We start from the raw sequence: 17,813 nt of genomic DNA on the forward strand, positions 1-17,813 counted from the left end.
TCTGTTTGCCCCTGTGCCCACAAGCTGGTTCTGTCACTGCTGCACGGGGAATTCGCCAAGTCTCACACATCAGACACAAGAATTTGGGCTTCTTTTGCGTGTGTGTGTCATTTCTCTCCATCCTCCCCCCTGCTTTTTGTTCCCGGTACCATCTTAAGAAAAGTTTTATCTCTCTCAATAAATGCAGGAGACTGCCCACTGACTTACAAAGATTACCTTTAAAAAAGACCTAAGAATGTTCACAAAATTTAACTGCCTTTCATGAAAACTGACAGTTGACTTAAAGGGAAAACAACGACACTGAGTCATTGATCAGTGTGGACTGCTCTTGTAGCCTGGGATTTCAGTGGTAGAGCATTCCTGTGTTTAATTCTAGTTGCTCAAATGCGATGCTTAATCACAACAGAGTTACTCAATTAAGACCTGGCCAGCTTTTCCACGAAGAACTACAGTCACTTCTACGAAGTAACTACAGAGCAAGCAATAAAACATTTAAAAGGGATATTAAGCAACCCTGAATACACCTGAGTAAGAGATATATTGCCTATGCCTATGCACAGGACATCCTCCCACTCATAATGGAAAGGAAAATAAATTCATTAGTGCAGTTCACCTGCAACACACTGCATCACTGGAAAACTCTGAGGCACATAGAAAATATAACCTCAACTACCTTTTGTTATAGGGTTTGCGCAGAAAATATTTCATGGCATAAGGGTGCACAGCCCAGGGTGTGCCAATTATGATGATGTGATGTGATGATGTGTCTCAGTGGACTTACAGCCGGACTTGATAATCCTCGCGATCTTTTCCAACCTTAACGATTCTATGATTCTAAGTTCTCCAGGAAGTGCTTTAACCACCCCTATATACTGTGAGACAAAAAGGTCAGCTCCTGATGGTCCTACCAGGCTCTGCTGTCCTCATCTGCAGCCAGGGGACATGGCTCTCTCCAGGACAGACATACCCATGGAGTGCTAAATTGAGAAAGTTTCCCATGGAGATTTATGAAATGAAGTCTCTTCTACTGACTTTGGCAAGAACCAACAACTGAACTCTAGGCTCCAGCATCCTCACCAAATCAAAAAACCCCCATTGTTTCATTGCTTCATAGGTGGAAAATTGGCCCAGGGGTTATACACCCAACCACGTGCATGTCACAAGCTAGCGTCTCTCTAAGTCCCTATGTGACATAGTCACACTGGCTGAAACACTTTCCTGAGACATTTGTGTACCTTGGGCAAAAAACAGGACAAAAAAGAGTGTCACTAACACCTAATCAGTGCAACCAGCGGGGCTTTAAGCCCAAGACTGCATCAAAACCAACACCTCCCTCTTCTTTGCTTTAAACAACACTCACTGCTGGATTATATCAGTCCTATCTTTGCTCTGGAAGTTTAAGAACACAAGATCCCTTTTGGCACTACATCTGCAGACATGATAATTGTCAGAAGATCAAGAAGCTTCAAGGACATAATTTCCCAAGCTTTCATGCCTTTTCTGCTTTCCTGACCATAGCATGCTGTGAGCAAGGCAGGGATGGACACGATAAAGGATTTACTGGGTCCCATACTAAAGAAAACCCACAAGCCTGCCCCCTTCCAGCTACCTGGAGAGGCCACATATTTTTTTCCAAAACCAAAATAAAGAGCGTAATTTAGAATGATGATGTTTTGAAGATTTAAATGGTTCTAAGTCTGCTGTTACCATGTACTTTATCTAACCAGGCCTTTTACTAGAAAACTCCTTCCAGTTATTCAGTGTTGTTAGATTTATCAAGAAATTGAATAGGTCTTCCATTGTAGAATCCCAGGATGGTTTGCGTTCGAAGGTACCTTAAAGCCGATCCACTTCCATCCCCTGCCATGGGCAGGGACAGTTTCCCCTGTCCCAGGCTGCTCCAAGCCCCATCCAGCCTGGCCTTGGGCACTGCCAGGGATCCAGGGGCAGCCACAGCTGCTCTGGGCACCCTGGGCCAGGGCCTGCCCACCCTCACAGCCAGCAATTCCTGCCCAAGATCCCAAAATCTGTGCCTGCCCTGTGGCAGTGGCAGCCATTGCCTGTGTGCTGTCCCTGCAGGCCTTGTCCCCAGTCCCTGTGCAGCTCTCCTGGAGCCCCTGGAGGCCCTGGCAGGGGCTCTGAGGTGTCCCTGGAGCCTACTCTTGTGCAGGGGAACAGCCCCAGCTGGGCCAGGCTCACTCCACAAGGGGAAGAGATAACAACTGTATTTGACCCCTGTCAACATTCTCCATAGATGTGAAGAACAGGATTTGATCCTGTAATCACCATCACCATATTTAGGCTTAACTGACCAACAGGGAGAGGTGACGGTATGTGGTGGAAGAGGAGAAGTTTTGCCAAAACATCACCCAGAGGTTCTGGAGACACATCCAGGGTGACAGAGTGTCATCAGCACTGCCCTCCATAGGCCGTTCCTATTTTCAAAGCTGGACTTGTCTACTGAGAAGTTCGTCATTAAACTCACATCAAGAGCAATGCAATCCTGTTACTCCGTGACTGTTCATAGCCACTTTGACCAGCAGAACTTACATCAAATTGAAAACTAAGCATTTCTGTTATTAAATCCTCTGAAGTAAATCAGAATAAAATCAAGGCTTAAGAGCAGAGTTCCTTTAAGACCATGTACACTAAGAGACATTGACATCACCTTTCACTGACTGCTTGTGAGTTTGAAATAAGCTTACTTGATCCACCAGAAATGAAGTTTCCAGGTACATCTACTTTTACATGTTACTGAAATTTTTGTTTTCTGCATGTTTCATGGGCCACATTTCTTTTGCTTTACAGCAAAACGTGATCTTCAACTACAATGCAGTACTGAAATTTTTGAAAAACACTACTGCAAAAAATAAAGACAATCATACTTGATTTCAGGTGTGTGTGTGTGTGCATGTCTGCTATTCAGGTATCCTGTTTAACCTGGAAAACAAAACTGTAGCCCACACTACGAAATCCCACTTCAAAAGACTGTAATCTCCTCATACAGAAAGCCATCTGATCAACATTTTGAATTCTGATACAACAACATGACAGTATCCATTTCTAAAAGCTTAGAGTGCCTTGTTACAAAACTCTGTCAGGGAAATCTGGGTGGACCTGAGTTATCCAAATCAAAAAAAGGTAACTATTCATATATAACAGTACCTATCACTCTATTTATGGTAATGAAAATAATAAAACTCCTCTCTTGCCTTCTCACTACACAAAATACTTAGTGACATTCAACAGAAGTTTAAATTATGAACAAAATTCCATATGCTCCACCAAAACTTCAAGATACTAAAGTTCTTTGTCTTTAACAGCCATGAAAGCCAAAGAACCCAAAACTTTCAGATCCAAGGCAACAGAGACCAGCATCAGTATTTTGGAGACTAAAGTGCCAAGATCCTTTCTGTCTGGTAGTTCCCATCTCTCATACTGGATCAGTTGGGACCCTCCGTGATTACAGAATATCAGCTGGAAGGAAACATAAATGTGGAAACCCAACAACATTTTTAAGGTAACATAAGATGCTCAAAACTGACAGGCATCATGGCAAAGCACCAAATTCAGTCTTTATAAAGTTAGAAAGCAGCATTTAGAAAGCTCCAAGGATTTAATCTAATAGGTTCCTTTTCATAGGTTTCTTTCACTTTCTCTACCACACATTGAGGATGGAGAATTGAAAGAGACAAAAATTGAACAAAACACCAAAACCACCATAAAAATGCTTACTTATTAACCATCAATAATGTTAATTACCCAAAGTAATTTGATACTGTAAGAGACAGCACAGAGAACCTGACATCTGTGAAGAAGCCTGTAAACTACCTGCTACCTAAGAATTTTTTCTTCTTCACTAGGGGATGTTTCTGGCATCCCTTAGTGATTCCTTCTCTGATCATGGCCCTGTCTAATCTTGCCCAGCACCTGGTATAAATTGACAGGGCAGGGAGGAAGCTGCAGTATTGGCAAAAGAAAAAAATATAAGAGAAAAGAAAAAAAAAGAAACGGAAAAAAACCCAAATAAACCATATTAGTCAGCCGTACCAACCTCCTAGAACAAGAAAAATAGAAGTTAATTTGCTCAAAGGGATAATTGGTCCTGCTTTTAAGTTTCCCCAACTTCTGAGCTGTCCTTTCCTCTGCTACCCTGCAAGGGCAGCCTGTTCTCATTAAGAGGTGAATGCCTTCATCTGTCTGCTGTGAGAATACTCTCACCCATTTATCCCAAACTTCCGTAATCCTGGAGCTCTGGTCCTCTGCCTGAGAGCTTTTTAAATTTGTCTGAACCAGAAGTAGTTCAAATGAAGGCTGAGACCCTCTACTGTACTCACTGATCACTGCCTGTCTCCCAGACACATGTAGGGCAAACATGCAATTTCTACACACATACAAAAATTAACCCAGTATGTCTACATCTATTTGCAATTAAGTGCAGATTTGATGAACGTAAAGAAAAGTTTTATTTCCTTTTTCTTACCCCAGTCACTAAAGGCATTCTGATGACAGGAGTTAAACGAGAGCATCAAAGACACATTTTAAAATCTATGGGAGTTTGATGTGGAGAGCCAGAGGGAAGGCAGAGGTTGCCATGTGAATAGAAAAGAATATTTTCAGTAGGAAGGGACCTACAACTTTCTAGTCCAACTGCCTGACCAGTTCAGGGATGACCAAGTTAAACCATGCTAAAGCCCTGGCACAGGGTACCCAGAGCAGCTGTGGCTATCCCTGGATCCCTGGAAGGCCAGGTTGGAAAGGCCTTGGAGCAATCTGGGACAGTGGAAGGTGTCCCTGCCCATGGTAGGGAATTGAAATGATACAAGACTAAAGGTCCCTTCCAACCCAAACCATTCTGGGATTCCATGATGGACCATCTCTCTAGGAAGGCTGTTCCAGGCTTTGACAAACCTCTCAGTAAAAAAATGCTTTCTAGTCTGAACCTCCCCTGGGCAGTTTTGAACCATTCCCACACATCCCATCACTAGGTCCCAGGGAGAAAAGGTGACTCCCTTCCTCAGGAAGCTGCTGCAGGAAGCAATGAGGTTGTGCCTCAGCCTCCTTCTCTCCAAACTAGGCCAGTCTAGACTCTTCAGTTGCTCCTCACAGGACACTCCTTCCAGCCCTTTCACCAGCTTTGTTGCCCTTCTCTGGAAGCATCCAAGGACCTTCACATCTTTCTCAGATGGTGTGCCTAGAGCTGCATGACAGTGCCCAAAATGGCACTGCAACAATGCTGAGCAAAGTGGGACAATCCCCTCCCTTGACCAACTAGTTTTACTGTGTGTGATGCATGCCAGGATGCGGTTTTCCCTCTGGGAATCCCATGGCACAAAGGATGCCACAGCTTCCTGCAGCTTTAGTTATCCCCCTAATCATGTGGAAGCCTTCCAAGAAACTTGTGTGAAACTAGCAGATAGTCAAAACCAACAAATAAATAAGACTTTGCTGAAGATTCTTCCTAAATATCTCTGAAAATTTAAACATCCTAATTGGTCACTGAAATTATTTTGGTTTAGGTGATCATATCACTTCCAATATTTAACTCAAACTCCACATTAATTCAAGAAGTGAACATAAGGCTACAGCCACAAACTAAACACCTAGCAAAAACAAGTTTGAAAAAAAGAACTGCAGAAATTCATTATACATTTACATTCACTTTTCATCCAAAATTTAAGACGTGAACAAGACAACAGCATTAAGCAAAACATGCAAAGCCACTTATTTGTTTAAACTAGAAAGCTGATATTTTCTCTAGTGAAACAACTGTTATTTTAAAATAGGCAAAGGCAAAAATGTAAACAGCACCAGGCCAACATCTTAAAGACATAGAAAGGAAGTAAGTCGGGCAGGGTACAGAAACGTGGTATAAAACCAGTGTTCACTAACCTCTCTACAAATACAACTTAGGCTGAAACAGCATATACAGGATTCAAAAGAAAAATTCCCAGTTTAAGTAATTGTAATTCATAATCTTCCTCTTGGCACATGCCAGATTTTATGAGAGCTATAAATCTTTAAAGTTATTGAGAAAAAGAAAGGTCTTGAAGACATACATGCCATGTGTATTAGCTCAGAGAAACTGGATTAATCTGTAGCAATAAAAAAAAGCCAATTCTACTAAGCCTGATTAAATATTTAGGTCATATTGTTTCTGTGGCAGAATTTTAAAAATGCACAGCAAATAACATCTTTCCCTGAGCTTGAAGACTTAATCACTGTATTTTCAAAAGGCAGTTATGTTACAACATGACTCTACAGGAAAGCCAATATGAAAGTCTTTAAAAGAAAAATAAATGAAAGTATAAGCTAATCAAACTAGCACGTTAGTCAACACACTAAACTACCTCTGTACTCGTGGGCAGAATGTAACGACATGCATTACTGTTCATGTTTGATAACTTGTGTTCTAGGAAGTCCTATTAGCCACTACTCCTCTGTTCCCAAAGACAAACCCAAGCGAAATACATTCTGTACTCAAACACCACATTTATGATAACAACTTGTTAGATCATCCACTCCATGAGAACTGATTTCTATTCTGCCTGAAATATCACCAATTAATGTTATTTCATAAGGCATAAAGATAAGAAAGGAAAATAATCTCTCTGCCTATATCAAGGCCAGGTTGAACAGGGCTTGGAGCAATCTGCTCTAGTGGAAGGTGCCTCTGCTCATGGCAGGAGGGGTGGAATGAGATGATTTTTACAATCCCTTCCTACCATGGGCCAGTCTAGGATTCTGTGATTCTTGCAGTAAAACACATCATATGCATAATGAATTAATAGAATTTTGGATTGAACTTTTCATTTGTTTTTAGTACACTGCCACCGATGACACGATGAACTATGGTACTGATGAACAACGGCAGAAATCTAATTATCTATTTGTTTTTCAGTACCAAGAACACTTTGAAAGATCGACATGCCCATGCTCATGGAAAGATGTTCTGGGCTTCTTTGGGGCCAGTTTCTGCCCTGTGCTAACACTGTGGTGTTAGCACAGTTAAACTACTTAAGAAATTTCTAATTTTTCACACAGTTTAAGTATTTTTCGAATTATTATTCTTAGATTAGAGTCATAATTAGTATGAGAAAGATCTTAGGGGGACTCTAGCCCAACCTTCTGCTCAGAGCAGGGTTAAAACTGTATCCATGCCTGAGCAGGGGTTTATCTGGTTGTCTCAGAAGTCTCCAGGGTGAGAGACTCTACAAATTCCCTGTGCTGCTCTGCCAATTCTGCCACGACCATGAAAAATTGCATTTTTCCCTAAGCCTGGAACCTCTTGACCATTCCCTCTCATCTTCCTGCCACACCCTTCTGTATAAAGAGCCTAGCTCCACCTTCTCAGCAGCCTTCTCATAGACAGGAGAATGCTGCTCACCCTTTCTGTGAACGCCCTACTGCAGCCTTGCCCCAAGCCCTTCTCTCCTCCAGGCTAAACAAGCCCAATGCCCACCTTCCCACACCAGCTCCCAGCCATCATGTGGCCCTCCACAGAACTCCTTCCAGTCCGGAAGCCCCTCTGCTATGTCTAGGGGCCCAAAGCCTGGAAGCAGTTTTCCAGATGTGATCCAACACAGCGGTCTTGTACGGGCACAAGTCAACACGCATGGCACTCTTGGATGTGTTTTACCAGGTCCTATGGACATGGATATGTCAGTTCCCAAGTGATCCTGATTTGATCTTCTCCACTGCTGACATTTTCCTTCTTCACTGATCCCCAGCTAATGTAATCTTCTAAGTAACATTCTCATAGATTTCTAAAAATACTTCATTCCTGCAGGCCTTCTTTTCAGATACAAGTATCCCTAAATTTATATATTACATCATAAAGTGATGACAGGATTTTAAATTACATTACTGCAAAACAGCAGTTTGGCGGCGAGGGGTCACCATGGGGTTAAAGGTGCCATAACAACACAGAAAAGGATGAAAATTATTTAAATGCTTAAGAAGCGATTATTTGTGATAATGTGTCACAGATGTAAGTTCCCATGCCCTGAAGCAGCACTCTGTCACAGTACTGGCCAAGTGTACAGGACAGGCTTATGAGAGGAGTATTATCTTTATGCATGAAAGTATTTATAGTGAAGGAGGGCAAGGAAATGAAAGCCAAACAAGTTCTGGAGATGTCTGATAGACTGAAAACAAAATGAGAAGTATATGAGATTCTTCTACAAAAGGCAAAATTATTTCTGTACAGATTAAGTTCTATCAGAAAGAACAAAAGGATTTCTATATTAAAAGCAGACAGAAATAACTGATGACCCACAAGCAAAAAAGATCTAAAAGAGCTCAGAGGAAGTGTCTATTCAGTTCTGAGGTTTCAGACAAAGGCAAAGGCTTTAATCACCCAGATGCACTGGTTACTTGGAAGGCACATATCGCCAGCAGCTTAAGAGATGCTACTATGGGAATGTTGTTTTGGAAACGTCCTGTGCTTTTATCCTGTGGCTAGACACTTGTGATAATTCACAGGCTCTGCATGGGATTACAGGGATGCTATGACACCCTCATTAACACAGGCATTTGCATCCCCTCCGTCTGCCTGAACCTGGAAAATCCTGTATCAGGAGACAGCGGCAACAGAGGGTACGGCACGCGAGGGCAGCTGTGTCGGACCCGCACTGCGCCACCCGCCATCATCCATCCATCCATTCATCATCTCCCATCCATCCATCATCTCCCCATCCCTCCATCAATCCATCATCCATCCCTCCATCATCCATCCATCTATCCATCCATCCATCCAGCATCTGCCATCTATCCATCCACCCATCCTCCATCCATCCATCCCTCCATCCATCCATCCCTCCATCCATCCATCCCTCCATCCATCCATCCCTCCATCCATCCATCCCTCCATCCATCCATCCCTCCATCCATCCATCCCTCCATCCATCCATCCCTCCATCCATCCATCCCTCCATCCATCCATCCCTCCATCCATCCATCCCTCCATCCATCCATCCCTCCATCCATCCATCCCTCCATCCATCCATCCCTCCATCCATCCATCCCTCCATCCATCCATCCCTCCATCCATCCATCCCTCCATCCATCCATCCCTCCATCCATCCATCCCTCCATCCATCCATCCCTCCATCCATCCATCCCTCCATCCATCCATCCCTCCATCCATCCATCCCTCCATCCATCCATCCCTCCATCCATCCATCCCTCCATCCATCCATCCCTCCATCCATCCATCCCTCCATCCATCCATCCCTCCATCCATCCATCCCTCCATCCATCCATCCCTCCATCCATCCATCCCTCCATCCATCCATCCCTCCATCCATCCATCCCTCCATCCATCCATCCCTCCATCCATCCATCCCTCCATCCATCCATCCCTCCATCCATCCATCCCTCCATCCATCCATCCCTCCATCCATCCATCCCTCCATCCATCCATCCCTCCATCCATCCATCCCTCCATCCATCCATCCCTCCATCCATCCATCCCTCCATCCATCCATCCCTCCATCCATCCATCCCTCCATCCATCCATCCCTCCATCCATCCATCCCTCCATCCATCCATCCCTCCATCCATCCATCCCTCCATCCATCCATCCCTCCATCCATCCATCCCTCCATCCATCCATCCCTCCATCCATCCATCCCTCCATCCATCCATCCCTCCATCCATCCATCCCTCCATCCATCCATCCCTCCATCCATCCATCCCTCCATCCATCCATCCCTCCATCCATCCATCCCTCCATCCATCCATCCCTCCATCCATCCATCCCTCCATCCATCCATCCCTCCATCCATCCATCCCTCCATCCATCCATCCCTCCATCCATCCATCCCTCCATCCATCCATCCCTCCATCCATCCATCCCTCCATCCATCCATCCATCCATCATCCGAGCCCTTCCTATCTGGGGTACTTGCAGACAGACCCCAGCACACAACTAATGAGTCACAGGAGCATGCCTCTACAAAACTTCATAGTAAATTTGTTAATTCATTACAAAACTAAGTGCATTTACTTTACCTAAAAGCCTGCTATTTCCTAAACTCGCTGAAGGCCATTACCGTTAAATAGGCTGAGTCATTCAATGGTTATAAAGACCCGCTGCACATTAAAGTTGTTAAATCCCAATTCTTTTGTCTGTACCTATAGTTTCACCCTCCATTTACAAATGTCAGATGATTCAATGTGCAATATTGTTTTTGAGAGCCACAAAAATGCCAGTGAAAATACATGGTGGTAGGAAATACCTCAGTTTGAGTACTTAAGAGACTCAGAAATTTCATAGATTGTTATTTTCTATTCCCAAAATCCATTAGAAAGCCTATTTGAAAATCCTCACTGAAGTGTGGGGTCTGAAAGAACTGAAAATTCCCATGTGTGCTGGAAAGGAAGGAGGCATTTGGAGGGCACTCACACAGGTCATTTGGGTATTACACAGCCCTGCTTCCCTCCCTGCAGCCACTCATATCTACCCTGACTTCACACAAGTGGAGAGGAACATTAGTTCACTGCAGTGCAGAGCTGGAAAAACACTAGACGTATATAATGACATCAGTTAAAATGTGAAATAAGCAGCAGCCTGACAAGGAAAAAAAATATAATTAATGCTATATTTTTGGCTACATTTTTGTTCCATACTTATGTTTACTTAGAACCATTTTAGTTTGTCAGATAAATCCTTAAAAGTTCATTATTCATTTCTTCAGATCACAGTGCATGGTTTTTTTCTAAAGGGAAAATTTCTAAACAGGAAAGAGTACATGTTGTATCAGAATAAAGCACTAATGAGCCAAATACCCTGCAACTGAGGATAAATTACAGGTTCAAGCAAGTCATTTTCTTGAGTCACCTCTATTTCTGTTAAGGAACACTGTCCCATAAATATGTTCCATTCAAAACAAACTGAGAAGACAAGACTGCAGTTTCTAGGATTCTACTAGAATGGCAAATAATAGTTTCTGAAACACTATCAGAATTCCTTGGTTTTTTAAATCTCACAAAAATCTTATGCAGGAAAACTTACTGGTTTAAAAGAGTCTTTTTAGAACACAAAAGCTATAAAGATCACATCTTGATATCTCTAAGGTCTCTTCTGATTCAACCATTCTATGACCATCTCATTAGACATCCAAATCTCAAATAATACAATGGGACACAACCCAGCAAATATCTCAGTGACCTTGAATTTTTTTTTTTCCAGCTAAAAGAAATCAAAATTGCAGTAGCAGGACTGGAATAATCCTACTTGATTTCTCATTTTTGCTTCCTGTAGCATTAAACATGCCAAAAACTTAAGTGACACAACTCAGAAAGACCTCAGTCTACTCTGCAAATTCATCTCTAAAACAACACTGGAAGTCTACCACAAAAATAGTTATTTCTCTACAGGTTTCCTCAGATATTTCCTCTTCTCTATCAGAAAAGATTCACAATATCAACAGTTTCAAGGTTACACCAAAAAAGAAAAACTTAATTCCCCAATTTGAACACTCTATCAAGTTATATTGTTTACAAAGAGCTTATGTGGCACAGCAATGATGAAAGGGCCATTCATAATAATTAAATATGTCACAATGGGGCCTCCTCCCTCCTAACTCCAGCTCTGTGTGACCCATGTGATGCTCTGGATGCCCTGAAACAGGGTTCAAGGCTTCAACACACCTCAGTTCTATGCAGATTTGAATCACACATCCTGCCAGGCAGTGACTTGCAGTTTGTAGGACTCTGAAATACCACACCATTTTCTGGATGGCGGAGGACAAATGAGTTGTTGTAGTAGTGCCTTGCCCCCCAGAAATGACAGAATTATCCTGGTGGTTGTTGCCTACAAGTCAGCAGAGACACAAAAAGTGGTCCATGGAAGAGCAAACCAGCTTATACAAAGTTGAGCTTTCAGAGTGATGCATATTCCGATACTAAATAAATACCCTTTTAAGCCAAACAGCAATCAAACTGCCATTTTTAAGGAGTCCTGTGGCCATTAACTGCAGAGCAGAAGATAAGACAGTTTAACTGCTCTGCGCTATGTGAGAAAACCCTGACACACAAAGAAGCAACTGCTCCCCCAGTATCCCTCCATGGCTCACACTGATCCAATCTGTCCATCTGGGGAGCCTCCATGACCCGTGAGCTGGGGGTCCTGGGCTACAAACGCTTCCAATGGCACGTGGGGCACTCAACTGCTCATGCCAGATGGGGGACAAGGGTATTACTGTCCCACTCAGAATCCCCAGCAGGTTCAACCAGGCTTAAACCAAGTTCAATGATATTTCCATGTTGGAAACAGCTCATATCAGCCTAAAACCTCACCTCCATATGTTACACACAGGCAAAAACAGGCAAGAACACATGGGGTACTGCTCTTGCTGTTGACATAACTAAAGCAGCATTTTAGTACATTTGACCACAAATATACTCAATTCTCAGTAACAAAGGATGCTTCTTTCCTCTTAAAAAATTAACTTCATTCTATTTACATCCCTAAGTCATGCCAGCAAGAGCCCATTTGCTACTAATATTCTCTTTTCCCTTGTCAGAACAATTGTTGTCTTCCCTTTTGTCACAGCCTTTCCCACTAATTGCAATGACACTTCCCAATTTTGGAATGGCTGATCAGCTTATAAGCTTCCCCACAGCTAATCTAGGTCAACAAGCTACTAATAAGGCCAGCATATGTTTCTTTTATTTAACACTATTGAGATCTTTATAAATCGCTTCTGTCTCCCAGAAAAAGGCACCCCAGGGATTCAAGACCCTCTGTGCGTTTGAGGAGTAACAGTGACAGAGCAGAGAATGAGGAGTATAAAAACCACTGCACACAGAGCAGGGAGCCTGTGCCTGTGGACAGCTCAAGGAAGAGAAGGAAAAGCTGCCCAAGGTTTCACCAGGTGACTCAAACAATGTCTCCAGGTGTCCTCCTGCACACACAACCTCGGCTACTGGCAGCCCACAGGTGAAAAGCACAGCTCAGGCTCAGCAGCTTGAAGTCGCCTGATCTTCCATTTCAACAGTGTCCTCCTTCAAACGTGGCCTGACAATATCATGGAGGCTCTTTTTCTGAGAAGACATTAGTTTTCACTCTACTTGGAATGCTCAATAAAAATTACCACTTTTGCTGCACTACATAGGGGTAAAAAAAAAAATCTCATTATAAATCAGTTTCTCATAAACAGAGTATAATTTTATCATAGAATCATAGAATGGCTTGTGTTGTAAGGGATTTTCAAGATCATCTCATTCCATCTCCCTGCCATGGGCAGGCAGACCTCCCTCTATCCCAGGTTCCTTAAAGCCTTATTCACCCTGGCCTTGGACGCTTCCAGGGACCCAGGAGGAACCACAGCTTCTCTGGACAGCCTGTGCCAGGGCATTACCACCTTCAGAGCCAGGAATTTCTTCCCAATATATCATGTTACCCTGCCTCTGGCAGAGGGAAGCCATTTTATATCCAGGCTAGACAATAAATGCTTTCTTTTCTGAACAAAAGTGTTACAAACTATTTCAAAGTTAAGAAGCACTAAATTGTCTTTGAGGATTTTAATTCTTATTTCTGAGGCAAAGTCAACCAGTCAGTTGCAGCCTTCCATTCTGCAGAGAATTTATTGCCATAACCTGTATCTTGCAGCACATGGTAAATACCACCCAGGTAAGGATAAGGAGAAAAAACAATACAGATTTTTCAAAGTAACATATTCACCAGTCAAAGTATCATATGGCAACGTAAGTTTGTTGGGATGAACAGGTCATCAGCTACTGCTTTAAAGCAAACACATAAAATTAAACAAGCTGGTTAAGTTGTAGATAAATAACCTGAAGCCATATGCACAGAAATGCTCTTTGCCTGTTCACCTCAGTGAGATGATGTCTGCATGGAAATAATCAGGGATAGGAATTACTAAAAGCCACTGTTTCTATCAACAGGTTCCCCCAAAGCATGGAATTGGAGAGTAGGGCTGTGGGGCTTCCTGCACGGACAGTGAAATTAACATAAGCCTGAAGTTAAAAATCATACATAGAAAGTTCAGAAAATAGTCATATGGTTGTTATAACTATCACTGAAATAATTTCTTTCTAGCACAACCCGTATGTGATTCAAAGGAGGACAAAAAAATTACCTTTTGTTCTTGAACAGCTCAGACTGGAGGTACTTGAGTTTCATTATCAGAAACCAGGGATTTTTGACTATTCCCCTCATGTTATTTGCAGAGGCAGATTTCACTGCTTTAGTGAAACTGTTCATTACCCTCAATTCCTTCCTTTCTTCTTTTCTTTTGGTTAAAAAAGGAAGGGAAAAGCTGATGCTCAGAGGGTTCACTATTGAGCAGTACAAAGCTGATGCTTAGAGGGTTCAGTATTTAAAAGCTCTGGCCACAGGGCACTAATTCCGAGCAGCTTCACCGTTTATTATGTTATAATTTAACCTGTGAAGTCTCTCCATGTCTGCCGCCGTGGGAGCAGGAGCAGTCTCTTTTCTCTAGGGCTTGCCATTGTGAACACTTCTCTGGCATGATTAAGAGATCAGTAAACTGAGATTTAATTTAATGGCCCAATTAAGAGATGAAGATTTGAATCCAGGTTGTAAAGCCCTTGCCTACTGATCATTCCTACAGTACCATTACAGCCTACCCAAGCCCAAGCTCCTGGTGTCTGTGGTGTGATGCAAACCTGTGTGTTTCAAACCATCCCCAGAGCTGTGCAGCTCTAAGCAACATAAACCACACATTCCAACAGTACCAACGGAGAAGGAATAGAAGAGGGTGGAATCAGTTTTCATGTTATGTGTTAATAAATGCATAGGTTATAAATCAATCACTGAACATCTTACTAGTGTTATATTGCTTTTTGATTACTGAAAGCTGACATCCATGAAATTAAAGAGCCTTTCAAAATAAGGTTTCCTAGTGTCAAAGGACCTAAACTCCCAAATCTGGAACAATTTTAAGAAGTTTTTAATCTGAAAAACTGCTATAATTTAACCCCACTCATTTCCCTGCTGTAAGAAAGATGCCAGAATGATGAGCTTAACAAAATTACTGCATACTCTATTCACCTAATTCCATTTGCTCAGTTTACACATCTCAGTTGCCAACTTAGCACAAATCTTGTAATTTAAAAATCACAACTCCTGTATGAGAAGAAACGCTTCTGTTCTGTGCCCACACTTCCAAATGAGAATTAAATTAGAAAGCAAACAAGTCTGAAGCATTAATGCAGCAACCTGGATTTTGCTTACAAGTTTTTCCCCTTAAGATGCACCTTTGATTTTATGAACTCCATCTCACTAGTTCTCTGCTCCAACTATCCCATTGCTATTCTCCAACGGTAGAGGAAGCTCTCTGCTAAAGAGCTTCCCAAAAGCACTGTGGACATCAAAGAAAAAAAGGCAGGAAAACCAGAAAGCTCACAGAGTCTAAAGTTGTGTGGGAGACAAATTTGTTTATCTTCCTATGTGAGCAGCCTAGAGAATTTTGAGCCAGCAATCACATCTCATTATTGTCACTGCTAAATGATATTATTAAGCAATTGGCAAATTTTAATTTCATCACACTCACATACTAACAATTTCATATTTTTCAGTTCAGTGTGGCCTCTAATACACGGGTCAGATCACACAGGTCTTGATGCTCTATAAGCATTTTTCTTCTTTGTTGAAACACAGATACGCACAAATTTTTCTGAGCAGAGAATGGATCAAGAGCAGTCCCGGGAGAAGGAGCTGGGGGTGCTGTGGGTGAGAGCTGGAGCTGCCCCAGCCTGAACCCCCCTGCCCTGGGCTGATCCCCAGCGTGGGCAGCAGGGCAGGGGGGATTCTGCCCCTGTGCCCTGGGCTCAGGTGAGAGCCCACCTGCAGAGCTGCCCCAGCCCTGGCTCCAGCAGCACAAGGACGTGGAGCTGCTGCAGCCAGTGCAGAGGAGGCACGGAGATGCTGCCAGGGCTGGAGCCCCTCTGCTCTGGAGCCAGCCTGGCCCAGCTGGGGCTGTTCCCCTGCACAAGAGAAGGCTCCAGGGACACCTCAGAGCCCCTGCCAGGGCCTCCAGGGGCTCCAGGAGAGCTGCACAGGGACTGGGGACAAGGCCTGCAGGGACAGCACACAGGCAATGGCTCCACTGCCACAGGGCAGGGTTGTATTGGGTATAGAGAAAAATTTTATTTACAGTTACTTTAAGGAAAACATTTGATGGGGTTTCAAGCAACCCAGTCTAGTGGAAGGTGTCCCTGTCCATGGAATGGAAGGTGGAAGGAGATAGGCTTTAGAGTCCATTCCCACTGAAACTATTCTGGGATCACATGAAATACGTTGCAGTAGCAATTCATTGTTCCTGTAGAAACTCACACATTACAACTTAAAGACAATTTTTAGTTCAGCATAAACAGGGCTGAAAAAGCACTGTTTAAAGTAACATCCTGTAGTCTTTTTCCTAAACAACAGTCATAAACATTTTTGCTCAGGAAAATCCCATCAGACTAGGGCAGGGTTGTATTGGGCATAGAGAAAAATTTTATTTACAGTTACTTTAAGGAAAACATTTGATGGGGTTTCAAGCAACCCAGTCTAGTGGAAGGTGTCCCTGTCCATGGAATGGAAGGTGGAAGGAGATAGGCTTTAGAGTCCATTCCCACTGAAACTATTCTGGGATCACATGAAATACGTTGCAGTAGCAATTCATTGTTCCTGTAGAAACTCACACATTACAACTTAAAGACAATTTTTAGTTCAGCATAAACAGGGCTGAAAAAGCACTGTTTAAAGTAACATCCTGTAGTCTTTTTCCTAAACAACAGTCATAAACATTTTTGCTCAGGAAAATCCCATCAGACTTCTGTAAGAGGAAACCATACCAAAGAAATTAAATTACTAACACAGAAAACCATAAAGTAAATACATGGTTTGGTTGGGGAGCTGAAACTTCTCAAATACAGCAGTATATATCATCAAGGATAGCAATTTTCACAGTAGCTTAAGAAACATAACCCTACAAAAAGATGAAGACTTTTTTTTACTGAAGAGTAAGGCTTCATCCTCCTCTCAGATGTGAGGAACTACAGCAGTGCAGTCAGACTTTACAAGCATTGACGTTTAAGGACACCACTCATAACTTATTTAAAAAAAGAAAAAAACAGTGTTTACAGCTGGTACATAGGTCTCCAACTTTGCTCTGCAAGCAGGAACAGCAGGGCTGTGATGACACTCAAGTACAACCTACTGCATCCCACAGCATGCACAAGTTACAGAGGCCTCTGATCTGCACCCCTTTAAAGCACACATTGTTCTCTAATTCCTTTTGACTCCTACCAGCATCAGGAGAATTTACATAAATCTCTTTTCTCATGTCATTCCCTGCATCTCACTGAAACCTCTGTGACTACCAAAGAAATCAACACAAGTGCAAGCAATAGAATTCTTAGTGTCTCACACAGCCCTGCACATGAGCAGCTGTGGTGATAATGTAGAAAAAAAAGGAAAACTGGATGGTGTTTCTAGCCCCATGAAATCATCTGATGTTAAAAGTCCATGCCTAATTAGTGAGGTGCATGGCAACCTCTAGTGGCATATGCTTGCTTAGGAAACAGCACAGATTCCAACACATGAAGCTACCGGAAAAACATCTGCCTGAAGTGATCAGCCCTCTTCTTGTCACTAATTTTATTAGAATGACATGGAGAGAAGATGCCAGAACGCAGCTGATCTGAGGAAGACCCTCCAAGTGTTACATATACTACAGCAGTCAGGCAAGCTGCAGAAAAGCCAGATATAATGAACGAAAGCTGTTGCCAAATAGGTTAAAGGAATTAATGCCAACTGACTTGCAGTGTTAAGT

The 17,813-nt window shown here is 42.8% G+C and overlaps 1 protein-coding gene across 3 annotated transcripts in view; it reads right to left on the reverse strand.

The window, feature by feature from the left end:
* DYM (dymeclin) overlaps positions 1–17,813 on the reverse strand; it is a 210,226-nt gene that overhangs the window by 92,230 nt on the left and 100,183 nt on the right. The gene's annotated exons all lie outside the window — the stretch shown is intronic.

The sequence above is a fragment of the Onychostruthus taczanowskii genome, unplaced genomic scaffold (assembly GCF_017590055.1).
Source record: "Onychostruthus taczanowskii isolate IOZ18803 unplaced genomic scaffold, ASM1759005v1 scaffold79, whole genome shotgun sequence".
Taxonomy (NCBI): Eukaryota; Metazoa; Chordata; class Aves; order Passeriformes; family Passeridae; genus Onychostruthus; species Onychostruthus taczanowskii.